Source organism: Molossus molossus, unplaced genomic scaffold (assembly GCF_014108415.1).
Source record: "Molossus molossus isolate mMolMol1 unplaced genomic scaffold, mMolMol1.p scaffold_m16_p_10, whole genome shotgun sequence".
In the NCBI taxonomy this organism is placed as follows: domain Eukaryota; kingdom Metazoa; phylum Chordata; class Mammalia; order Chiroptera; family Molossidae; genus Molossus; species Molossus molossus.
The window spans coordinates 85439435-85466129 of NW_023425345.1; the positions used below are offsets into that span (position 1 = coordinate 85439435).

General features: G+C 42.6%; 1 protein-coding gene across 1 annotated transcript in view; it reads right to left on the reverse strand.

Moving 5' to 3' along the window:
* Nucleotides 1-26695, reverse strand: part of POC1B (POC1 centriolar protein B) — a 94871-nt gene that overhangs the window by 5630 nt on the left and 62546 nt on the right. The window lies entirely within an intron of this gene.

A 26695-nucleotide genomic window follows, 5' to 3' on the forward strand; every position in this document is an offset into this window, starting at 1 on the left:
ATCTTGAAAACATTATCCTAAGTGAAGTGAGCCAGACACAGAAGAAAATACTGTATAATTCTACATACATGTGGTACCTAGAATAGGCAAATTCAGAGACAGAAAGCAGAGTAGAGGTTACTAGGAGCTGGGAAGAGGGAAATGCGGGGATATGTACCTATTGCTGAACGGGTGTAGGGTTTCTGTTTGGAATGACCAAAAAGTTCTTAAAATAGATACTGGGAATGGTTACAAAACATTGTGAATACTTATTTAACGCCAGTGAAGTACATTTAGAAGTGGTTAAAATGCTAAGTTTTATGCTATGTATGTTTTACCACAATAAAATAAAAACACACACAAAAAAACCTCTCAAAATATATGAGTGATCAATCTGAAAATATAATTAAGAAACAATTCCACTTACAATAGCATCAAAAAGAATAGAGTACTTAGAAATAAATTTCATAAAAGTGCAAGACTTGTACACTGAAAACTACAAACCATGGTTGAAAGAAACTGAAGAACTAAGTAAATGGAAAGACATCCCTTATACCATGTTCATGAACCACAGATTTAGTATTGTTAGCATGGCAGTACTACCCAAATTAATACAGATTCAATCCAATCCCTCTCAGAACCCAGCTGCCATTTTCAAAGAAACTGACAAGCTGATCTTAAAATTCATACGGAAATGCAAGGAATTCAGAATAGCCAAGATAGTATTTAAGAACTAAGTTGGAGAACTCACATTTCCTAATTTCAAAACTTACTACAAACTACAGTAGTCAGGACAGCGTGGCACTGTCATAAAAACAGACACACAGCCTGGCCGCGTGGCTCAGTAAAGGAGGAGGGACATGACCATGGCCATGAGCACTACAGAGCTCACTGTGTGCACTTGGCCTGGGTCAAGTGCTGTACCCATCTCAACTGGTCTAATCCTCACAGTAATCCCCCCAGGCAGGTTCGACTGCTACTCCCCCTTTATAAATGAGGAAACTGGGATACAGATTAAATCACTTGTGCGAGGCCACACGGGCAGGAAAGACGTAGAGACGACCAGTCATAAATCTAGGAGCTGCCAGGACGCCGGCTACTGTGACTTTGGCATCAGAGCCGCTGTACCCCATGACCCTTCCAGCCATTTCTTAGGAAAATCAAAACTTGCAAGAATCTTACTAATTCACCATTTCTTGAAAATAATAAAAAAACAAAGTCAAAATCCACCATTCGGAATTCAAGCTTATTTTTAAAAGATGGATAAAGTATGTCTTAGTACTCTACGTAGCTGTGTGTTATCCACTCAGGGTCTCCTCGTTCGTTCACTTAGCAGATGTTTCTGGAGCCCAGCTGTGTGCCTGGCCCTGTTCTAAGTGGTGAGGACCTAGCAGTGGGCAGCTCGATCCCAGACCTGGCTCCCCCGAAGTCCAGGGTCCCTTCAGTCATGTGACAACTTATCTTTTCTTCCTCAGAGATTTATTAACTTATATTTTTGTTTAATTGTCTAGCAGCTATATTTATCTCTAAACACTGTCCTGGTCTCTGAGCAGTTACGCTCTGTTCCCCCAAGTTTTCCACATTTGTGATGTGCCTGAAAATGCTAGAGCGTGAACCTAAAACATCCCAGTGAGGATGCCTTCTCGGGAGATGAAGCACCCATGAAAATTCACACCCCCAAAGTAATCCCACTTCCATCCCTTGAATTACTCAGTGTGAGAAGGAAAAGCTAAAATTGTCCTTAAGATGTCCAGAAGCAAAATTTTTATCAACCACAGATACTGAAAAAAATAAGTCACCATAAAGGATTTTCGATGCTTCTCATCAGACACACCAGAAGCATCTATGACCTCTGACTATTCCTTCTCTGAGCTAAGGGAAGGGGGACGATAACATGCTGCCCTCGCCTACCTGGGTGGGTTCTGGCTACTGGCTGGGCAAAGGCTGGAATGAAAGCAGGCTTACGTGGAGTGTGGATATGCAAAGGGTTCGCCAAGAAGGCCTGTCTCACAGTCAGTCTGCACTCCAGACCCCTGGCAGCCACCTGACAGGACAATGCCAACATGGTCATGCATACCCATCCCCACCCCAAACAAAAACTCCTGCTCAAAGGGCAGACTTTGTATTCCTTTTTTTTTTTTAACATTGCTTCTTTTTTAAAAAAATTGTTTTTTCTTTATTGATTGGAGAGAGAGAGGATTGGAGAGTGATAGAAACATTGATGAGAGAGAATATCAGTTGGCTTCCTCCTGCACGCCCCCCACTGGGGATCGGGCCCACAACCTGGACATGTGCCCTGACCGGGAATCGAACCAGCGACCTCTTGGTGCCTGGGTCAGTGCTCAATGACTGAGTCACATGGTTTCTTTTCTACCTGCAAAGGCCTTCTCTGCCTTCCTAGCATGACCACATCCTCTCTGATCTCTAAATTTCAGCTGAATTGTCGCATCTCCAGAAAAGTAGTCTCGACCACCCTCCTGAAGCCGAACCTCCCCTCTGCTGACATCCGGACGCTCCTGCCATAACTGATCAGTTTGTGTTTACATAGTTGCTTCTTGTCTTGCTGTCTGTCTCCTGCACTAGACTGTGCTATGCCCACTCCTGTCATCACTGCAACCCCTGGACTTAGCGGGAACTTGAATATTTAAAAAAATATTAACTCTTATATGCAGATTTTATTGCTGTTTGCACACATGAAAAACAAACTTGATAACCAAGACCGTCTTTTTTGCACAGAGCACAGCATTTCTAAGTGCGTGCACAGGCGGCCGTAAATACCGCCGGTCCTGTGACAGCAGCAGCTCCAGCTGTTCCTGGGGAAAGGCCTGGACCTAACCAACAGGTCAGTCATTGGACTCGGGGGTTCGCAGACAGGTTGGTTAGTGAAGAGAGGGCGACGAGGCAAAGAAAAGATTTAAGATCAATACGCCGTACTAGCAGCCTTCTTGTTGTGACCAGCAACAAATACGTTCATATTTATGACCTGTGGAGATGGCAAACGGCAAAGGGATGGACAGAGAGGAAAAAGGACCAGATCTCCATCGCACGACATCGGCCAACTGGCCCATCTGTCTCTCTGCCTCTCAAAGGTTCTGGAATCTAGACATTAGAGATTCTTTCTCACCAACCAACCCTGCCTCTGCATCCTGTTTGTACAGGGAAGGAGTGAGATGCAGAACCCGGGGAAGTTTCACGCGTTCATTCATAAGAAACACCACCACCACCACGAACAACCGTGGAGGGAAGAGTTCTGAGCTGCGCTAGCCTTCGGCGCCCGGCAGGCGAGGCTTCGGCCGCTCCGCACGGCGAGGTCCTCTCCTTCCCGAAGGCGCCAGCATCCGTCTCCCAGGGGAGCGTGGCCGAGTGCCCACATCGGACGCCGCGTCGACAGTGCGAAACGCGATGTGCGCAGGACCCTGTGCGGTGGAGAGAGAATGAAGGCAGAGCGAGGCTGAGGCCCAGGCGGTGCCTGGCACTAGGACCAGCCGACGAACGGACAAGAAACCAGCAGACAAAGACGGAAAGACTGCGGGGAAGAACAAATGCTTCCGTGGCCCGTGAGGGCAGAAATCACACCGTGCCCCCTCATCTCTTACTTCTACTGCAGACACGAGTACAGCAGGGACAGTTGTTCATTTGATTTATTCAACGAAGGCCTCCGATGGCAGTCATTAAAGCCACAGCAGAGAACAAGTCAGCGGTGGTACCTTCCTTCGTGAAACCCAGTTCCCCAGGGACCCCTTCACCCGCAAAGACGGCAGGGTGGTCACCACACCTCTGCTCTCCCTGGATAAGCCCAAAGTGGCCACATCAGATTTGGCCACAGTGCATGGGCCAGAACTCAGATTTGGGCAATGCAGCCTCACCAAATGCAGGAATGGACCTAAGTGGCTGAGAAGTCCTCATCTCTACAGGTTAAAAAGTGTCACTGACCACATAGACATATAAAATAGGGTGGAAGATACTGAGTTGACCAATGCAGACAACTTTGAGAGTCCTGAGAGCGAGATAGAAAACCTGTCACCTTGTTTAAATGCCACGGTTAATGTTAGTGCATATGTTTTCGCATGTCACTTACACTGGAGAAGGAATTCTTTCAATGTATTGGTAGAAAGTGAAAGTTGTGAAAGCAAATTTTCATTAGGAAATTAACCATTCAACAATGTAATCAAGGTCCACACATCCAAACCATTAGTATTTACATAATTAACGATGGACCATTCAAGATACTGTGGCGCTCAGTTACACAGGAGTTCAAACGTCATATTTATCTCCTTTCTTCCTCTCTTCTCTCCTTCTACCACCCTCCCCATCCTCCCGCTGCCGGGGCTGGCTCATCAGAACTAATCATTGTTGCCACTTTACTCCCAGAAGTCTTTGCTCGGGCCACCTGCATAGCATGTGTGACTCCTTGTGACACTTGTGTTTACACGTCTGTATTCCCCACTAGATTACAAGGGATACTTTCTTATCGTGCCCTACAGTGCATGGGCCACACAGGGCTCAGCGTTTGCTGAACTGAATTCGCAAAGTATGCGTGTTAATGATGCGACAGTGCTTGGAGAGAAGTATGAACCCTAGGTGAGACCAGCATCATTGTCCACTAAACATTCCTGTCTGCAATGCCTCCGCTGAGGCACAACGGGGGGCAAGGCAGGTGCTGTCACGTAACTGCAAATCACTCCTTGGTTTTTATCCTCTAAAAGCATATTTGGTGGTTTCTGATGAAACAACATAGGATTTCCTGACAAACGTGAATGCAAAAGTAGGCATTTCACACGGAAAGATGATTAGTAATTTAAATCTCAGACATCCCTTTTAGAAATGGATTTACATGAGTCAGTGTTGGCTTACAGTGAACATTTCCAGTCCTGGTTCAATGCTGTAAGTGGGGAACAAAACAGACAAGAGTCAGAGAAGTCTCTCCAGAAGTGGTCTTGACCCCTCCAGCTAAAGCGAGTTTCCCAGCATTGAAGGTTCTAAAATAGACTAGGGATGGTCACTTGTCAGGGATATTGTGAGAAATACACAAACTTTGTATCAGGAAATTCAACAGAATGCCCTTTAAAGTCCTTTCCATTCCTGACATTCTGAGATTTCTAAATCACCACACACACACAGACTTATAAAATGCCTGCCTGAAATAGACTAGGATAACAAAAAAATGGCCTTTGCCTGGACAAAAATAAAAGCAAACATTATTTTTCAAATAAAAAATGGATCATTTATTTTTAATGATGACATTTAAAATTGGGATTAGAAAGAAACTGCAATGATCTTCATATGGAATCTAAAATAAAGAAGACATACCATTTACCCAAACAAAATTATTTTAGTCGGCACCTACATGCCAGGAAAGTTCTAGGTGCCAGAGATACAGAAGTGTATTAGTTTCCTACTGCTGCTGTAACAAATTACAAGTCTAGTGGCTTCAAACAACACAAATGTATTATCTTCAAGCTCTGTAGGTCAGAAGTCCCAATAGGTTTTACGGGGCTCAAATTACGGTGCTGGCTTGCCCGGCCGGTGTGGCTCAGTGGACTGAGTGCCCGCCCATGGACTGAGAGGTTCCGGTTCCATTCCCCGCTGGGCACATGCCCGGGTTGCAGGCTGGATCCCCAGTAGGGAGTGTGCAGGAGGCAGCCGATCGATGTTTCTCTCCCACATCAATGTTTCTATCTTTCTCCCCCCCAAAAACACATCAATAAAAACCTATTAAAAAAATTAAGGTGTCAGCAGAGCTGCGTTCCTCCTGGAGGCTCTAGGAGAGAATGTGGTCTTTGCCTTTCCCAGCTGTTAGAGGCCCACAGACACATCAGTCCCCTCTCTGCTGCCGCAGTCACCTCTCCCCTAGTTCCCATGCTTCCCCGTTTCCCTTATAAGGACCCTGGTGACTGCACCGGGTCCACTTAGATAATCCAGGGTCGTTTCCCCAGCTCAAGATCCTTAAGTTGATAACATTAGCAAAGTCCCTTTTGCCACACAAGGAAACCTATTCAGAGATTCTAGGGGATGAGGACATGGACCTCTCCACTGGACCATTATTCTGCCTACTGTAAGGAATGAATAAACAAAAGAGATCCTGTTGACGTAAGGTTATACTGCAGTGGATGAACTAGAAAAACAAATATATAAGTAAGTGATGTGATGTCAGGTAGTGACAAAGGTTATGTGATGTCAGGTAGTGACAAAGGTTATAAAGAACAGTAAAGCTGGGTGAGGCATTACATTAAGATGTAGGTCCACTGATGATGCCTTTTTAATACTAAGATAAAGAATAAGTCTTACGCACGTTACATTCGACATGCCTAGTAGACTTCTAGGGGCAAAGTCATGAATGCATTTGGAAATACATGATGCGAGACTTCTGTGGCGAGGTTGTGGAGAGTTATTAAAAGACACAAATGACAAGCCAGATGAAGAGGTACACTGAACAAGGTCTGGAAGGATCCCAGGCAGAGGAGTTTCTGTGCTGTGGGGGCTGTGTGCTCAGCATGTACACATTTACAGCCACGGGTCCGCGATCGCCCACGAAGGAGTCAAACCAGGGAAGAGCTGCTGAGACTTCAGAAGGCAAGGAGAGAAGGAGCAGGAACAGGGACCAGTGGCGTGTAAGGCAGGAGGGGTAGTGGCCCAAACGCCAACTGAGAGAAGAGTTTCAAGAAGGAAGTAATCACCAGGACCAAGTACGCAGGGAGGCTGAGTCGGACGAATCACGGGGGCCTTGACGTGAGTGGAATGGTGGGGACAGAAGCTTAATTGAAGTTAATCCAGAAAGTGGAAACGGAAGAAATGAAGACTGAATGCAGGCAACTCTTTGGGGAAATTTAGCTACAAAAGGGAGCACAGCAATAGAGAAACTGGAGAGAGACAAGGGATCAAATGAAGTTTTCCTTTTCAACGACGGGAAATACATTGCACGTGTGCAGCTGAGCAAGCTAGAGCAGAGAGACTTGACGGCACAAGACAGTGAGGCGGCAGCTACTAGGGAAACGGGTTGGCCAGGCAGTACTCGGCGCCCTGGTGAGTTCGGTCAGCATGGCTGCCGGGTCAAATTCAGTCGTTTGGGTGTAGGCACAGACTAGGCGGAGAAATAGATTAATAGATTTAACCAGGTTGAAGGGTGCTTTTTTTTTTTTTTTTTTTTGGTGAGCACAACGGCAGAAGAAAAAGGCAAGAGCTTGGCTGTACTGATGAAATATAGAATCTGCACCACATCAAGGAGAGACGCAGACATAAGAGGTAGGCAGTGGAAAGGCAGGAAGTGCGATGAATTTGAGGCTTTCTGGGTCGATGACTTATCGAAATTAGAGGACTGGAGGAAGTGGTGGCCTAAGAGTGGGAGGCCACTCTCAGGAGCTGACCATCAGCACAAAGGACTCAGACAGTCACCGGGTTCATCTGAGAATCTGACAGAGAGAGGACGTCTGTCTTTCAGAAGTGACTCAGCGTGTTGCTGTCTTTGGTTCCTTCCTTGAAATCAAAAGCCAATGCTAACCAAGAAGTGGATGGACCAGTCAGGGGAACAGAACAAAGAGGAACACAGCTATCCATCAGGGGATGTGACCGGCTCACCCTACAGGATTCATTTTCAATTTCGAAAATTTTTAGGAACAAAAGGCTGTTGATCCTGAAGGGGAGAATCACATCTCTTGAACCTTGTGTATTGCCACAGTGCATTGTGTATCTTTGTGAGAACATACCCACCTGATCAAGTCCGCTTGATTCAAAAGTTTTCTAAGATAAAATCAGAGAGTGTCATGTGAAATTTGTGTCTCCCAAACTAAATTGGCTGAACTGAAAAAGTTGTCCCTTGGAAGAAATCAGGCATCATTTTCTCAAAGAGAGAGCCTCAGGCTTTAGGGATACGGTTTTATAGAGAGCTTTGAGTTTTCTTCTTCAAACCAAACTGGAAATATCATTTTTTCCTCCCAAGACTTGTAAAACACACCCCTATGCAGCTATCAACTAGGATATCTGAATGATTAATTCACTCCCCTTGGAAAAGACAGCTGAGGTCACAAATCTACTATCTATCTGTGTCTTTAATCTTTATTCTTATCTCTACAGAAGCTTATTAATTTCGAAGCCATGAATGGGTAAGATACAACAAGAACAAATAAGATCTGTACAAAAATGTCTTTCCATGTTTCACTTCTTACCCAGTTAGGCAAACATAAACAATAAATTCCTTAAGCTCTGTCTCCTAATGCCCTGAGCTGAGTCTAGAATAGTGTACTGCACCAGACAAATCTTAAGTAAGGATCAAGTTCTGACCCAAATTGTTGTGGGCTGAGTGGCAGAGTAGGTGACCAGTGCAACAGGATTTGCTCTCTCTTTTGCATTAATATTAAACTAAAAATGCTACAGGTATATGTCATTCCCCACAGTCTAGACAAATATAACAACATAAAAACTTTCTGTAAATTCAAAAAGAAAAGCAAGTAGGTTTTGTGAATCTTGTTGTTATACCTCAAAGGGCTATAGAGTATGGGATCCATTCTTACTATCTCTTTCATATAGAATTCAACAAGAATAATTTTTGCAGCATGCTTTAATGACTAGGGTAGAAATAAACCACTATTTATAGTTATACTTCACTCTTTGCTCAAAAAAGGTGTGTGCCTGTGTGTGAATCTAAATTCGGAGGCAGGTAATAGCTTATATATCATATAATGATTTTTTTAATGAGATTTTATGTTCAAGTGAGTACTGCATCATGGGAAACATGGAAGCTAGACTTTGCAAGCCACATTGGTTTGGTTTCGCCCACACTGTGTCTCCAAAGAGCCACGTGCTCCTCTCAGAGAGTAGCCCCTTCTTTGCATGTACAACAGCAATCAGGCGAAATTATAACATGAGTGAATAAGAAGAGCATCCTCACTGTAACAGGAACAATTCTGAATGAACCAGTAATCCTTGTTTTTATCTAATAACAATTGGTTTACTTAAGTTTCAACTATACCTTTGAAAAAATTCAATGCAAAGGTATAAAGAAAAATAAAGCAATCCTCTCTCCCACCTTAAGATATAAGTGTACCCTTTTCTGATTGAACTCCCATTCTTTTCCTCGTAAAGTATACACCATCTCAAATACGGTGCCTCATTACAATCTATGTCCATTTACTTTCATGACACATGGAGACACCCCTAAACAGTAGTGTTGCTTTCACATGTTTTACAACTTCACATAAAATGGTATTATATTAGATCCTCTTGTTATTTTCTGCTAATCAACAGTTTTAGACTTGCCCATGGTGATGTAGGTAAGTCTAATTCATCTATTTTCACTGCCAAATAGCATTCCAGTGACTGACCATTCCACAATTTATGTGTCCCTTCTACTGTTAACTAGTGTTGAATGCTACTTAAGTATTCAACATTCTCATAAATGTCTCCTGTATACAGGTATGAGAGTTTCCCTAGAGCAGTGGTTCTCAACTTTCCTAATGCCGTGACGCTTTAATACAGTTCTTCAAGTTGTATGTGGGCGTATCTGCATGTGGGCGGACCCACCTGGAGATGGATAGAAGCGGTATCTCGGTTCCTAAGACCATCAGAAATATGTGTTTTCTGATGGTCTTAGGTGACCCTTGTGAAAGGGTCGTTTGACCCCCAAAGAGGTGGCGACTCACAGGTTGAGAACTGCTGCCCTAGAGTGAAACAGTTAAGTCATCGTTTCACCAGATATTGTTCAAAATGGTAGAATCAACTTGTTCTTCTATGAGCAAAAGAAAATCCCCCTTTTTCTACAAAGTCAACAATATTTGATTGTTAAACATTTTAAATTTTAACAAAAGTATAGACAGAAATTGGTCTCTCATGGTTTTAATTTCATTGTGCATTTCCTTGATTACTAGTAGCTTGAGCATATTTTATGAGTATGTTGGTAATTCTGTAAATTATCTGTTTAACCTTTTCTCCAGTTTAAATGGTCCACTTCTCTTTTTTCTAATGTATGAGTTCTTTATATATCCTGGATACCATTACTCTGTAATATATCTGCTACTCTATGGTTTGTCTTCACTTTTACTTTATTTTATTTTTATTCACACAAGTTTTTGTTTTAAATGTAGCCAAATATTTAAAACCTTTTCTTTATGACTTGTACATTTCACATTTTGTTTAAGCAATCCTTGCCTACTCAAAATGCATAAATATATTCTGTTTTCTTTTAGAACTTTTAAAATGCTGTTTTGTTTTTCTTATTTAACTTTTTAACCTGTCTGGTATTGATTTTGTTTGTGGTCACAAGTAAGAACACAGCCCTGACCAGTTTGGCTCAGCAATTAGAGCATCGGCTCGTGGACCAAAGGGTCGTGAGTTCGATTCCCGGTCAGGCCACGTACCTGGGTTGCAGGTTCAATCCCCAGCCCCAGTCAGGATCGTTTGGAAGGCAACCAATAGTTATGTCTGTCTCACATCAATGTTTCTCTCTCTCTCTCCTCCCCTCCCTTCCACACTATCTAAAACTCAATGGAAAAATATTCTTGGGTGAGGATTAACAAAAAAACAAAGTAAGAATACCATTTTATTGTTTTCCACACAGCTGGCTGTCCCAGCAACATTTACTAGCAGTCCCTTTAGTGACTGATATATCTCTAAGGGTCTGCGAAGCCAGGCCTTTCATATACCAACCACCTATGTTCGTGTGTGTCTGTTTATGCACTTTCCATCGTGAACTCTTTCTGCCTATCCCTGTAACGCCATCCACTTAGAATTTAACAAGTCCTCACACTTCATGTTTCTTTTTTTTTTTTAATCCTCACCCGAGGACATTTTTCCATTTTTTGTTCAGATAGAGTGGGAAGGAGAGAGAGGGAGAGAGAGAGAGAGAGAGACATCGACGTGAAAGGGACACATCGAGTAGCTGCCACCCGCATGACCCAACCAGGGCTGGGGACAAACTGCAACCGAGGTACGTGCCCTTAGCGGGAACCGAACGCGGGTCTCTCCGGACCGCAGGCTGACGCTCTAGCCGCTGAGCCAAACCGGCCAGGGCCAACGTTTCTTAAAAATTGTCCTGGCTACTTTCTGCCCTTTGTCCTTGCATAAGCTTTAAAATGAACTGTTTAGGTTTGGTTAAAATTCTTACTGAGATGTTATTGGAATTGCCTTGAATTTATAGATTTATTTGGCGAGAACTAACATCTTTATGACATTGAGCTTCCCTATCTACAAATATAGAATTCAAAAAATGTGAACTCTTTATAAAATTTCATGCTTTCCCTACATGGAGGCCCCTCTGGTATTCTCTGTGTCATTTCAATTTTGGTATATGTGCTTCCAAAGCAAACACACCACTACTACTTAAGTATCATAACAATGTATATGTTCAGAAAGCGAACCAAATTAACAAGTCAAGTTACATTCTCAAATAACTATGCTTATTATTTTTGTGAAACATAAAATGATCACAGAATCAGAAGCATTATATTTAACATTTCTGAAAAATTATTTTCTGGGCTTGTTTATTCTCTGAGATAAATAATGCCATTCTTTGGCCTTTCTTACAGACCCCATTTTCTGATGCTCAAAACTCTTCAAATGCCAAATTCAAATGAAGTAAGCTGTGTGTTAAGAGTCATGAGATAATTCTTTTAAATTATACACACGAGTAAATCATGCTTTGCTCACTTGAATAAGACTTTAGCTTCCTTATTGTATGTATTTTAATGCTACAAAGAAGCAACTTTAAGGCAAAAATTCAACCAATCATTTAACAAAACTACATTCAGAAAGCTAGAATGCTTTATGGAACATCCTTTAGAGGGCAAATATTATATTTATTGTTCTAGTCGCCAGCTAGAATAATGTGAATATTCTAGTATGATTAATGATAACTGTGATTATAACAGTGATGTATATTCATAGCTGGGTAGTGAGAACCACCCTTCTGTCCATTTATGATTCATTAAATCATTTATAACACAGACAGTAAAAGTTTTCTATGTGAACTCAGTATACACAGTGTGCATTATGTTAGTTGACTGTAATTTGTATTTGCAAAATAATAAAGTCTTTTATTCCCCAAGAAGATGCAATTTACCACTCATTTAAATCTCTACAAAAATTCAATTTTGCTTCTTAAGGCAATTATCAGTTTTTCATTACATTTCTGCTATTCGTGATATGCTATAATTATTTATGCTGCCATATAGTATGGTGGCTATATGCATAGCACATCAAGCCACACAACTTGGGTTTAATCCTACTTCTTCCTTGCATTAACTGTTTGACTTTGGACAAGTTATTTGACCTCTCTAAGTTTAATTCCCTCCTCTATAAAATGGAGAAAATAATTCTGAGCTACATTATAATGTTGTTGTGAGAATGTAGGTAAAGAGTTTAATCTACAGTTTATATTCCATTGCCTCCCATCATCACAGTGTGTCCTGCTCCCAAGTCACTAAAACCTAAATGGCATCTCTCCAGAAGGCAGAAGCCAAGCTTACCTTCTCCCAGACAGCTGACAACACGCTGAGTACTTCCTCTGTGTCAGGCACTCGAAGTAATCAAATCATTTTTTTGAATTAAAGATAGTTCTCTGTCCATTATATTCCAAATTTTCGTTAAGTTCTCCCCATCTATGTCTGATTTCTCAAATTAAATAATAAGCTATTAAGAGTAGTGGCAGTTCAATAAATAAATAAATCAGCCATACTAAGTGTTAACTAGTAAATTAATACACATATGCTGACTATACATTTAAAATAAAAATCACTGTTGAATAAATCCAGAACAAAATGTTAAGGCATTTTCAGATGTAGTTTTAAAAAGGAAACCAGGTTTCTGTTTCCAGGTAACCGCCTGAAAAGTGTATATAATACTTTTTTAAAGTACTTAGTAGACAAAGACCCAACATCTATTTAAAAATTCTGGTCTTATCATTTTAATGGATGAAAAATAGTTTTCTAATAATCATACAGGATGCCAATCTAACATCAAACATTTAAATCTATGAATCTCACCCAAAATATTTAACTCCTTGATAAAAATTATGGCATAAAATCTTCAGAAAGTATAACTTATGAGTATAAAATCAGTAACTGATACTTAATTATAAATAACTGAAAATACGATGCTATGATAATACTGTTTGATAGTGATACTGTATTTTTCTTTCCTAAATTTTTGCGTGCAGAAAAGTGTAGGTTTTTCTCTTTATTTTGCTGGTTAAAGAAGCACAGAAACCAAAGACAATAAAAATAATGATGGTGTTTATAAAGATTGTTCTTGTCTTTTAAACCAATTACCACTGGGGAAAATGGTCCAGGAGAAATCACATTCAAATACTACCATAAAATTGAAAAAAATATTTATCACAGATGCCATGAGTCAAAGACAATGAGAACTAGATTCACTGCTTTGTAAAAAAGAGAGGTTAAGAATCACGATAACTTATCTACACACACACACACACGCACACGCACACGCACACGCACACGCACACATGAAAGCAGGAAGTTCTTAAAGAAGTATGACACCATGTTTGCTCCGTACATCCATTAAATGTAACCACTTTTATCTGCTTCATATTTCAGTCACAATATTTACCAAATACCCAGCATTATTCAAATAAAGTATTCTAATGATCCCTCCTGATGAATTTAATGCTGATCACCTGTTTATTGTAGTCATTACAATATTTACAATGGAGCTATAGTTTAGGGATCATCCTGTGGGACCCCAATTAAAGATTCTCAACTCTTTACCACTGGACTGGATGCTCCCTACCCAAGCCCTACCTCTTTCCTATCTTGGTAAACGGTGCCATTATCTACTCAGAACCTCAAATTTGCTCGATATTCTAGACTCCTCTCTCTCCTCCCATATCCAATCAGTAAACAGAACTTTTGACTCTTTCTCTCCAGCATCTCATGGGCTGGTCTCCTCTTCATTTCCTGTGCTGCTGCTGCTGCTCCAGAGCAGGTGGCCCTCCCTTCCACCTGGGTTCCTCCTGCAGCTGCCTCCCAACTTCCACACGGCCAGGCTCACCTCCCCCAACTCCTTCATTACTTTCCAGAGTAACTGCTCAGAAATTCAAATATCTTTTTGTCACTGTCCTGCTTAAAATCCTACACTGGTCCTCCTAAAATCCTTAAGGTGAATCCAAATACCTTCAAATGGCATTCAAGGTCATCCATATCCAGCCTCATCTCTTCCCTCCTGCCTCACTCACCCCATGCTGTCCCCCAATCCCACCCAATGCTGCAGCCAACCATAAATGTCCACAGCCCCCTGGATCCACCAGCCCCTTTGCCTTTGCCTATGCTAAGCCCTGTCCTTGGCTCTGTCTGACCCAGGGACCATGGTCAGAGGAAAATTGGTTCCACATGTCCTAGCCTTCCTGCTCTAACAAGCTGGTTGGCCACAGTCTCCACGGACAGCTCCCAGGTCTCCATGTCCTCTCGTGCCAAGTATACAAGGTACAGAGAAACCTTGTTTTGTTTATTATCAGGCATATTCTTTAAAAATCAGCTCAAGTATCAACCCCTTCTGGGCAGCTATGTCTGATAAAATTTCTGTACCTGCCCTAGTTTTCTTGTGTACACACACACATCCCTTATTAAGCACCTCACTGGTGTACTCCTATAGCAACTTACGCACATATCACTGTTACTGGGCTTACCCTTTCATCTGTACATTTTCATTGCTTGCAAATAAAGATAGTCAGGAGATGCACTGAAGAAAAGAAAGGATCACCGAGTTTAGCCGTCTCTTGCTCACCGCTCCCCTTCCGCTCACTGTTCAACCCACTTCCTATCGGCTTGCACCTGTATTATTCCATCAAGAAAGCTCTTAAGCAGATAACAAAAATCCCAGCTAATTCACCATTTTTCAACCTTCCTCTTGGCTCTCAGCAATGTTGGCTACCAACCTCCTGTCACACTCCTCTCTTGGCTGCCATGACAACACCTTCTCCCTGCATCCCTGGGCTCCAGACCTCTTCCGGCCCCTAGAGCACACCCAGCTCCCCGGTAAGACGCAGTCTTTGCACACACTGTTGCCTCTGCCGGGACACTCCAGCGCACCTCCATCTTCTCACCTCAACTCCTACTGAAACTTTATAAAGATCAGCGCCTCCCAAACTTGAGGGTACACATGAATGCCTGGTGATCTTACTAAAATGCGGAGTCGAATTTAGTAGGACTGTGGTGGCACCTGAGAATCTGCATCTCTAACAAGCTCTCAGGTGATGCTAAGACAAACCATCCAAGGACCACATTTTGAATAGCAAGATTTTAGATCTTAGCTCAAGTGTCTTTCTGAGAGAAGCTGCCTCTGATCCCACCTCACCCACACTCCCGACTTAGTCAAATGCCCCCGATCCACTCTTACTGTACCATGTAAAGCTCCCTGATGGCTTCTGCTTATCATTATAGCCTATGTGCATCCTCCTCCCGCCGAGCCCGGACCCCCTGCTTGTACCTAGTGCCTGGCATGTTCATGTTTGAGAAATGAATGAACAATGTCTGCTGAGCCAGCCCCTGACTTGGGCTGAATCACTTCCTTTTGTGATGACAGCACAAGGTTCACCACCCTGAGCTTAGCTCCTACAGAAATCGAGCTCATCTGTGGTTAGTGCTCTGAGAGATTTACTATTCCTGCCAAGAGTAACTCATGTGGGGACTGTAGGAACCATGGTCAGAGGAAAATTGATTCCACATGTCCTGGCCTTTCTGCTCTAACAAGCTGGTTGGCCACAGTCTCCACGGACAGCTCCCAGGACTCCATGTCCTCTCGTGCCAGGTATACCAGGTACAGAGGGAAAAAGCAAATCCTAGTCACTGGGGTTGGATCCAAATCTCCCACTCTGGTGTGAGAAACGGCACCAGGAGAGGCAGAGGCAGGAGGAAAAGACAAAGACTTTTAGTATATTCTGATATTCTTCTATTCGAAATTGATTGCCAAAATTCTCAAAAAATACATACTTTTATGTTTAGGAAACAAATTTTGACAAAAGTACTGTAGGAAAAATTATATAAGGAAAGGGCTGAATACAACCACTAGAACATTTGCAAGAAATAAGTCGTGACGGGGAATATAATGATAGATATTAATTACAAAACACTCGTGACAGGCAGAAGCAACAGCACTATTGCCAAGAAAGAGTGCCAAAGCAAAGCTAAAAATAAACAAACTCCAGGAATGTCGCTTGCCTTCATTAATAAATACATAAAAATAGTCATAGCACGTAGCTGCAGAAATAAAAAGATCTTAACACTTGATTAAAAATAATAATATCTTGGAAAAAACTGTGCTCTCTAAACAAAAAGTTTTAAATACACTTAAGGGGACAGGTTATTTATTTTGAAGTTAAAAAATCTTTTCTTTCTCAATTGTATTTGGCAAAACTATCAGTACACTCAATTAAAAAATGGTGACATATTTTTTTTTACACATAATCTTATTTGCTTGAAGTTCTTCATGTCATCTCATGGTACATCAGACAGAGATTGTTTATTCAGAGGTGGGAGAAAGAGAGTTACTCCCCCAAATGTAAAACAGCCAGAGTTTTATGGCATTTATAATTCATAGAACACCTACATTATATGTGATTACTTAAAAAAAGACAACATTACTTTTAAATAGTGTTAAATAGTGTTAATGTCATTATTTTTTTTCTGTAATTTCACTATGCATTGAATAGTATTAAAAAGTACAGAGACCAGTCTGGCCAGTGTGGCTCAGTGGTTGAGCGTCGACCCACGCACCAAGAGGTCACCAATTTGATTCCCAGTCAGGGCACATGCCCAGGTTGTGGGCCCGATCCCCAGTCGGGGGCATGAAGGAGGCAGCCAGTCAATGTTCTCTCTCATCAATGTTTCTATCTCTCTCTCTCCCTCTCTCTTCCTTTCTCTCTAAAATCAATAAAGAAAAAAAAAATTAAAAGTACAGAGAATCTGCCCTGGCCGGTTTGGCTCAGCGGTTAGAGCATCAGCCTGCGGTCCACAGAGACCCGGGTTTGGTTCCCGCTAAGGGCATGTACCTTGGCTGCAGTTTGTCCCCGGCCCTGGCTGGGTTGTGTGGGTGGCGGCCACTCGATGTGTCCCTTTCACATCGATGTTTCTCTTTCTCTCTCTTCCTCTCTCTCCCTCCCACTCTATCTGAGTAAAAAATGGAAAAATGTCCTCGGGTGAGGATAAAAAAAAAAAAAAAGTACGGAGAATCTTCTAAAGTACAAATCTGGGAGAGTACATTTCTTAGTTAAATTCAACTTTTCAACTTATTTTCCAACGCACACAACTGTCTTCATTTTATCTTAATAATATGTTTCCAGTTCTACTTAAAATAAGTAATTATTTGAATTATTTATATCCCGACCTACTTGAATTATTATTATCCCCAACATGCATATTTCTGAATCTAGAATAACATTTACTCAGCATGGTACTTTGCCTAATGGCTAATGTCATTTAAAATAAATTTATTTTACATGTCAGCCTTCGAGAATGAGGGCACAGATTCATTTTGCTGAACATGAAGTTCAAGCAGAAGGACTGTCCAAGCGATCTGTGAAATTCTCTGAAAGTTCCACCTGTGGGGACAAGGCGTAACACTGTAACAGCTTGTCACATCATCACTCCCAAAGGCATGGGAAGGGGGTCTGAGGGCCGTGAACATGGAAGGACTGGATCCCTGGAACTGTGGACACTCGTGATTTGAGGAATAATGTCAAGAGAGACAGAAAGGTTGGAGGAGATGGCCGGGATTCTGCAAAGAGGCACATAGCCATAAAATTGCCTCAAATCACCAGAAAAAAACAAAACAAAACAAAAACAACCCTAAATATTATGGGTTTGGATATGTTTTTGAACCTTGCCCACAAGATTTCCAGCCCAATAAATTGAGGATATTTAACAACAAAACAAAACATAGCTCTATTTAAAAATAAAAGCCAATGAAAAATAGAACTCACTTTTTAAAAACTACACTGTAACCAGATCTGATGGAAACTGATGGCATCACCCAGTCCACAAAGGAAATCATTCCTGCACACATAGAACCAACAGCAGCACCACCACCAGAGAAAACTCAAGCACACACAATTCTCACCATAAAGAACATCCTTTCTTAGAAACAACAAACAGCCCTGGCCGGTTTGGCTCAGCGGTTAGAGCATCGGCCTGCAGTCCAGAGAGACCCGGATTAGGTTCCCGCTGAGGGCACGTTCCTTGGTTGCAGTTTGTCCCCGGCCCTGGTTGGGTCGTGCGAAAGGCAGCCACTCGATGTGTCCCTTTCATGTCGATGTTTCTCTCTCTCTCCCTCTTCCTCTCTCTCCCTCCCACTTTATCTGAACCAAAAATGGAAAAATGTCCTCGGGTGAGGATTAAAAAACAAACAAACAACAAACAGCCCTGGCTGGGTGGCTCAGTTGGTTGGAGTGTCATTCTGTACACCAACGGACTGTGAGTTCGAGTCCCGGTTGGGGCACATACCTAGGTTGCAGGTTCGATTCCCGGTGAGGGTGCTTACAGGAGGCAACTGACCAATGTTTCTCTCTCACATCAATGTTTCTCTCTTTCTCTCAAACAATGGAAACATATTCTTGGGTGAGGATTAAAAACGAAAACCACAACAAACAAAAAATGAAAATTAGTGAGGGTGAGGTTGGAGGTCTAGGGGAGCAATAAAGGAAAAGCAGTGACAAAGCCCTGCCAAGGTGCCCAGGACATTATATCATGATGAACTAGATTCACAGATATGACAGATCAAATAACTGTCACTCCAGGAAGCCACATCCCCTCAACTAGGCCTGGACCACCTACGGTGAGCACACACTATGGCACACCTTCTGGACAATCAGTAAGGGACGAGTGTGTCTTAAACACAATTCTTTTTTTGAAATAATGTATTGTTTTGTATTAAGATAGAAAAATATCCTGACTAATGGTATAACAAGTAGGAACATGCAGGGAAAGAGAGTGTAGTGTGCAAAGATTCTGCCCCCCACCGCTGAATATATACTTTTATTTTTTAATTTTTTAATCTTTATTGTTGAAAGTATTATAGATGTCTCCCTTTTCCCCCTATTGACCCCCTCCTCCCCACTCCCACCCCTCTCCTGCTTTCCCCAAACTACTGTCTGTGTCCATTGGTTATGCATATTAAGTTCTTTGCTAAGCACAATTCTTTTTGATGAGGATCATACTAAGTGACTTGGGGTGGTGAACACACAATACAGTATACAGTTGATGTATTATAGAAGTGTACACCTGAAACCTATATAATTTTACTAACCAATGTCACCTCAATAAATTCAATTAAAAAAAGTACTTTTTAAAAAAAGAATTTGTGCTTACAAAAGTCTGGTACATGCCAAAGATTAGAGTACTTGGCAAGTTGGAACAGGTAATGTGTAAAATCCCAAAGTAGCCTCTACAACTGATTACAAACTTTGACTCTAGGGCCTGTCTCCCCATATGCTTCCCAACTGGAAGTGGAGGTCCTCACACTTGTCTCCTGTTTTTAAAGAAGAGATTCTGATCAAGCCTTTTTGGTTACTATACTATGCTGTGTTGAAGAAACGCTCACTTAGGCTAACCCATGCCAATAACAAGGAAGCGAATACCAGCATTCAGAGTGACGGGGCATGTGATCTCAACATGCAGGGAGCAGTATGGTTCACAGTCTGGGCTCTGAACCTAGCCGTCTGGGCCCTGGGCCTCGATCACTTCCCAGATGGTGTGATTGGGGTGCTACCTCACCTCTCTAAGGCTGATTTGTGGAGAGAAACTATGTGCAGCCTTAGTAAGTAAGGAGGTAAAACACTGAGCAGTATGTAAACAACGGTGAGTATTTTATGGAAACCACAGACGTGTAACAAGAATGCTCCTAAATTTGATTCAGTGAAATTTTAAAAGCAAATGCAAGACAGTAAAATTGGCAATTCCCCTCAAATTATTTTATAAATCTAATGTCGTGCCAATCAACATTGCAATAGGATGTTTTTATAAAAGTGAAAAAATAATTCTAAAGTCCATGTGGATAAAAAAAAAAAGGCCACAATATCCAAGAAACTTTTGAAGGAAAAATTATGTACTATATTAAAAAATATATATTTTAAAGCTACCATAAATAACAAGGTATGATAATGGATCAAGAACAAACAGATCAATAAGACAGAAGAGAAAGTCTTCAAATATATACAAGAACATAAAAATTTAATGTTTTTTTTTAAGGTAAATCAAATAAGAAAAAAACAAACAAAAATTGAGGACATGTTGTTAAGCATAAATCTATACCTTATAACTAAAATTAATTCATCTAAAATGTAATATTTAATTGTCAAAAATAAAACCTTGGGAAAAGTAGCTGGAGATAATATTAGGGGAACAGGAAGAGATTTTCTTTGCATACACTCCAGTGAAGTCATAAAATTAAAATAATTATGTTTTTCAAGAAATGAATGCAACTAAACTGACCAGCAATCAGAAACAAAATTCAAGCCTGACTGGTGTGGCTCAGTGGTTGAGTATCGACCCATGCACCAAGAAGTCTCCGGTTTGATTCCTGGTCAGGGCACAGGCCCAGGTTGTGGGTCAAACCCCCAGTGGGGGCATGCAGGAGGCGGCCAATCGATGTTCTCTCTCCTTGATGTTTCTATCTCTCTCTCTTCACTTCCTCTCTTTCTAAAGTCAATAAAAAAATAAAAAATAAAAAAAAGAAACAAAATTCAAGGGAAAATGACAAGACAAACATATTTGTAGCATGTGGCAAAGGATGTCAACCTTCTAAATTATGATGACAATTTAAAATTCAATTTTAAAATAGACAAATGAGCAGAGTATACATATGGGTAATTCTCAGAAATATAAATGAACAGTTATCATGAGAAAAAGTCAAAGCTTACGAGGCAGTGTAATAATAGGTAATAACTATATTAATTAGTTGGATCGTAGTACTACATATACACATATTACTTTGTACACCTTAAACCCAATTTTTATTTGTCAAAAAATGTTTAAACCTCACAAGTCACTAAAAAATATAAATTAACTTAATATTTCCTGCTTATTACATTTTTAAAGGCTACTTAAAAATAATGTTGTAATGTAGAAAATAGGAAAATATTACCACTGGGAATCCAAACTTGTCTACATATTCTAGAGTGAATTTGCCTTATAAAAGCCTTTTGCAAAAAAAAGTCTCTACCCTCTAATTCAATAACCCCTCACTCCCACACCCACCCTTCAAAAGTCTGTTTTGTGATACTGAGGCCAGGACTCGCGAATCTAGTTTTCTCTTGCTAGTTGGTTGCGTTAGGTTCTGCTAACAAAAGGCACAAAGTGGAGACCAGAGACCAGAGGCACAGAATAGACTTGCTCCAAGTTTGCTTGCTGTGCTTGTCAGCTGCTTCCTAGCGACAGCTTTTACCCTCCTCAGATATATTAGAGCCGGCTGGCCAGTGCCCCTCAGCAGTTAGGTCCAGCTCCATGAGGTCTGTCCTCTGAGCTCCAGCGGACAGAAGGCAGAGCCTCTTCTCTTGGATTACAGGTTCTAATATCCACAACCTCACCACGGGAGAGTATACTTCAACATGTCAGCAATGATTTTCTCCTTATCAGTATTTCCACTGACCCAGGATCAAATCCAGAATCTCACACATTGCATTTAGTTATTGTTGTTCAACATGGTATGGCTACATAATATTCCATCTGTTCAGAGACTACTTTTATTTAACTAGTACTGTTACCGTTGTAGCTAGCTGGCTAATGTTAATAATAAGAAAGGAGCAAAGGGGAGGCTAGATGTAAACATGGTCATTGGGCAGCTTCACCAGGAAGCTACAACTTTACGCTCCCCAGGAACCACCAGTCCATTCCCTGCAAATCACTGGGGCAAGGGGTCCAATAAAGGGGAAGATGGACATGTGCACTGAAGTCAGGGTGATGAAGGGCAAGTGCTTGCCTGTCCGTCTAACTTGGGGAAAGATAACTGGTTAGAGAGGGTGGAGCCATTGCAAGCACCCACAATCCTGAAGGATTCATTGGACAAGCTCCTAGTTAAAATCCGCAGATAGGAATTCTCTCTCCTGCTGCTCGCTTTCCCGTTTCCCACTGGCTCGGAGCCCCGCACTCCCTGCGCCTCCACTGCCATGCGGCCCTGGAAGCCCACACTGCACTGCAGCTGGGGCCTCAGGCGAACCGAGCGGTGCTGGGCTGGGCTGTGCCTGTGGCGGGGAAACTCTGGGCAATGGCTCAGCCCTGCTGAAGGCAAACGGGACTTTTTCCATGGCAGGACGGAGGGAGGGGGGACCCTGAAGGGAAACTCCCTTAATGTTACCTCAGCAATAAAGCTTTCCACAATACCTCATCTTCCTGTGGGAGCCTCAGGAAATTCCTGTTCCCGTGGCACCCCAAGAGCTCCACTTCCACCAGCAACAGGTGGGGACAAAGAGGACGCCCCATCGATACCAATTCTGTCGTCCAGGACATATGATCTGTGTCCCTTTTTAAAATTATAAATAATGCTAGAATAAACATCATTGAATAGAAGTCTTTGTTCGTATATCTTATTTCTTCAGGATCGTTTAGGATCCTTAGGATGATCGTTCAGGATCCACACCAGTTATTTTAACGGAGCGGATTTAATGTAAGGAACCAGTTGAACAGGTCTGGAGGTTTGTAAAGGCTAAAAGGGAGCCCCGAGGGGAAAACAGTAAATGCATGATGCAACTGCCTCTCCAGGTCTGGGGGAACAAAGAGCTTGGGTTATAAGAAACGAGACACTTGGAGGCTCCTCACGGGTTGGGCTTGTTCCTGGGAGAGAAGAGGAATGTTCATTAAAAAGACATTCTGAAAAGGATGAGGAAATGCCTGGCGTTCCTTCTCCGTCTCCCCTTCAGCCGAAAACAAACAACAAGTAACTCTTGTGTGCCTCGGTGAAATGATCCAAACAAAAAGAATCCTGCCACCACAAACACGGAAACCTACCAACATTCGGTAGAGATTTGGAACGCAATTTAAAAAGTACATATGATATGAATACTGGGCTTTGTAGTGGTCATCCTTATCTCAAGCAAAGGAGAAAGAAAATACTGTAGGAATTAGGGGGGAAAAAAGAGGTCAATTTATACCAGACCACTTTTTAATTGTAAAAGTCAGTTTGAATTTTCATAGGATTGGGGTTGTTGGATTTAAAGCCACAGAGCTGCATGTATTCTTGAGCACGCATGGCTGTGCGCACAGTATGCTGTCTTCTGCTGGCGCCTGCCTATCTCAGAAAGTAAGAGGAAAGAAATGGAAAACCACAGAAAGAACTAGGCAAGGACCAACACTGGGCCTAAAAGCCAGGTCACTCAGGTTTGAGGTTTTCAATCTTGCTGAAGCGTTAACATGGCACATAACCTGACTTGAGAAAGCACAAAGACCCGGCTGAAACATCCACTTCGGCAGACGTGCTGACCATTCCCACCAAATCGTGAGCAGCCAGCGAGTGGCTCGGTAAAGACAGCACAGGAAACTCAGCTTCACTGCATCAGCAGCACTGAGTAACGCCGGACCAGATGGGGGCAGATGTACAGAACAGCTGAAAGCCACGTTCGCTGTTTTCCATGGAAGGCCGGCAGAAAGCACCGCAGATGGCCCGGACCCCACAGCGAACCGTCCAGCAGGTCGGCAGGAAGCGCACTGTGGGCCGACGGTCCAGGAGACAGCACTTCGCGGAGTAATTTCCTGTGTGAAAAGCTCACTGCTGTTCCTGCATTCCTCAGGGTGCATTTCTTACCGTCTCGGAGGATGTCGCTCTTCCCCAGGAAGAGGAAGGCACCAGTTGTCACTGGATGTGTGGGCTGAGGGCGGCAGGCATTTTCGGCATGCCTCGGTCTCAGCTGTGGGAACCGGGGACACGGCTTTGGGCCTGCGCCCGGGACAGGGGGCCGATATCACTGCAGCGGTTGGGAGGGACCGTTTGGAAACAGTATCTCAGGAAGGCGGGTGGCAGAAATAATACTTGGAACTCCGGCGCTTCCAGTTTCCAGAAATGTGCTCATTTTCTAAGGGAAATTCTAAAAAGCATTTACTCTGTTGTGCTCCCAAGAAGCATGTTTTATCAAATCCTTTTGCAGCATCTCTCTCTACATCTATCTATATACACACACATACACATTCCACACAGAAAAGATTAAGTGGAGGGTGACCAAAGTTTTGCAACCTCAAAATATGCCTTTTGGGGTATTGATTCTAAACTGCCTCAGAAAGAACCTTGTCCTTCCCGCCTTTCCTGTCTAAAGAAATTCAGATGAAAAACACTGCTTAAAGGAAGGGCACGTCACCCCTTAGCGTCAGAATACAAACTGAATGTGGCCGACGAGAAGCCCAGCGAAGACTGTCTGTTGAGCTGCCCACTGTGTCCCATGGTCTCTGGGTGGCCTGGCAAGAATCTGTTTACCACACGTTTGTTCTTTCTCCTCTACCTGCGAATCAGCTGCTTTCTCTGTCGAGTCCCCTGCTCCCTCTCCTTTCCCCAGAATGGCACATACACCTCAACGCCCGAAGCACCCTTGGCTCTCCATGCCCACGGCACCCCTGCACATACATCTGCAATACATTCTGGACATTTTCTCCTGTCCATCTGCCCCATGTTAATGTGATTATTAGCTCAGCTAGAACAACTTAGCAGGTGAAGGGAAATTATTTTTTGAGCCTCCACAAGTCCTAAATCACGTTTGTTAGTAAGTACAAGGACTGGTTTTGTCGGAAGAAAACAGTTCTTCCGTGAGATCTCCAGAAAAGCACTTCATGGGTCCAAGCATGGGAGATTGTGGTGTGGCAAGGTTATTTGTGATGCGAAATCAAAGGGGTTACCACCAGAGTTCTCAGTGTCCATCTCCTCGGGCCCGCTCTGAAACAATGCCACCCTGCCCTCAGCAAGGCCTGACAAGGGCAGTGTCCCGACTTGGCGCTCCATCCTCTTGGAGCCCAGGAGTCTGCGCAGGCCCTGGTAGCTACTAGACCTGCAAGGTCGCACGCTGCTAATGCAACCAATGAGGCCAGCGGGGGTCACAGAGGGACGGGGTGAGGAGGAGGACAGGCAGGGAGGGGGAGAGGGAGAGACACAGAAAGAGAGCCCTCTTTGTCTCCTCGGATTATAACCAGGAGCTTTTTCAAAATAACCTACCATCTTCCTAAGCTTTGGGGCTTCCACTGGGTCTACCCCCCAGCCAATGATCTTTCCCCAGGCCAGACTGCCAGTCCTCTATGGTCAGGTACCTCTCCCTGGGACGTTCTGACTTCTACTGCACATGTGCTTATCGCCCCCACCTTTTCCTCTACCCCTTCCCCCAGTGGTCTTTGGGGGACGAGAGGTGTGTGAGGCTGTAATTTCCTGGTGGAACAACAGGTCTCCACTCTCCGGCTGACCGTGCTCCCCAGTGTCTGATTTCTCTTGCTCTCTTCCTATTAATATCTAGCTAACTACAGTTAACAGTTTTATTGCATAAAGTATTATTTGGCTAGGGTTATTTTAAAAGCTTTGATTAGCAGCCCTGGCCGGTTTGGCTCAGCGGTCCAGAGACCTGGGATCGGTTCCCGCTTGGGGCATGTACCTCAGTTGCAGTTTGTCCCCGGCCCTGGTTGGTCGTGCGGGTGGCAGCCACTTGATGTGTCCCTTTCACGTCGATATTTCTCTCTCTCCCTCTGTTCCTCTCTCTCCCTCCCACTGTACCTGAACAAAAAAATGGAAAAATGTCCTTGGGTGAGGATAAAAAAAATAATAATAATAAAATAATAATAATAATAAAAGCTTCGATTAGCATACAATTTCTAGTAAAAGAAAATACCCACTGATGTAAGCCTTCTTTTACTGTGACCTCGAGACTGAAAGGGAATGAAGCTCAAATTAGCAAACTTTTCAGTATGGCTAAATCAAACATGGAACTTGGTCCTTGTTGTGATTTTTACTAAAAAGTGTATTTTATTTGGAGAAAATAAGAAAGCCTCTGACCCATACTATTAATCTCTTATTACAGTAGTACTCTCCGTAAATTTGATAAGAGTTCCAGATATCTATCTTCTAAAACAAAACAAAACAAAACAAAACAAAACAAAACAAAATGTTCCTTTAACAAACTAAAAGGTTTTAGGTGGGTTTTTTTTTTGTTTTCATTTTTTAAAATTTACAACCCAAAACGTTTTGTAAAGGCCGCATCACGCCCACCGCCGCGGGTTTCTATGACGCGTGGGCTCTGACGCGCTTCAGAAGCAAGGACACAGCTCATTTGGAAATGGTGAGAAATTTGTGGAAAAGTACTTTTCATCTTTCACTTCTGTTAATTATCGTGTATGTCCTAATTTTTAAATGCCTTTGATGATTTAGTTACCACATTTCTTAAAACTTCAAAGGGCAATGGCATGTTAAACACAAAACCTTAACTTCCAAGAACTTAAAAGCATAGAGACACAACCAACGGACACAGACATTAGATTGGGTACAGCAGAAAGGGGGGGGAGCAGGGAGGAGGGTGTCAATGGGAAAGAAAGGGGGACGTCGGTAACATTTTCAACAATAAAAAATGAAAATAACAACAAAACAAACAAACAAAAGAGACTTAACTTCCATGACTGGAAGCCTTTTCAGAAGGGTTTATTGAGCCAGAAAGGATCAGGCCCTGGGGCACGAAGTCTAAACCTCCAGGAGCAACAGCGGCACTGGGAGGAAAGGCCACTGTCCACTGTCCTGCTGTTGAGCACGTGCACACGATGCCCTTCGG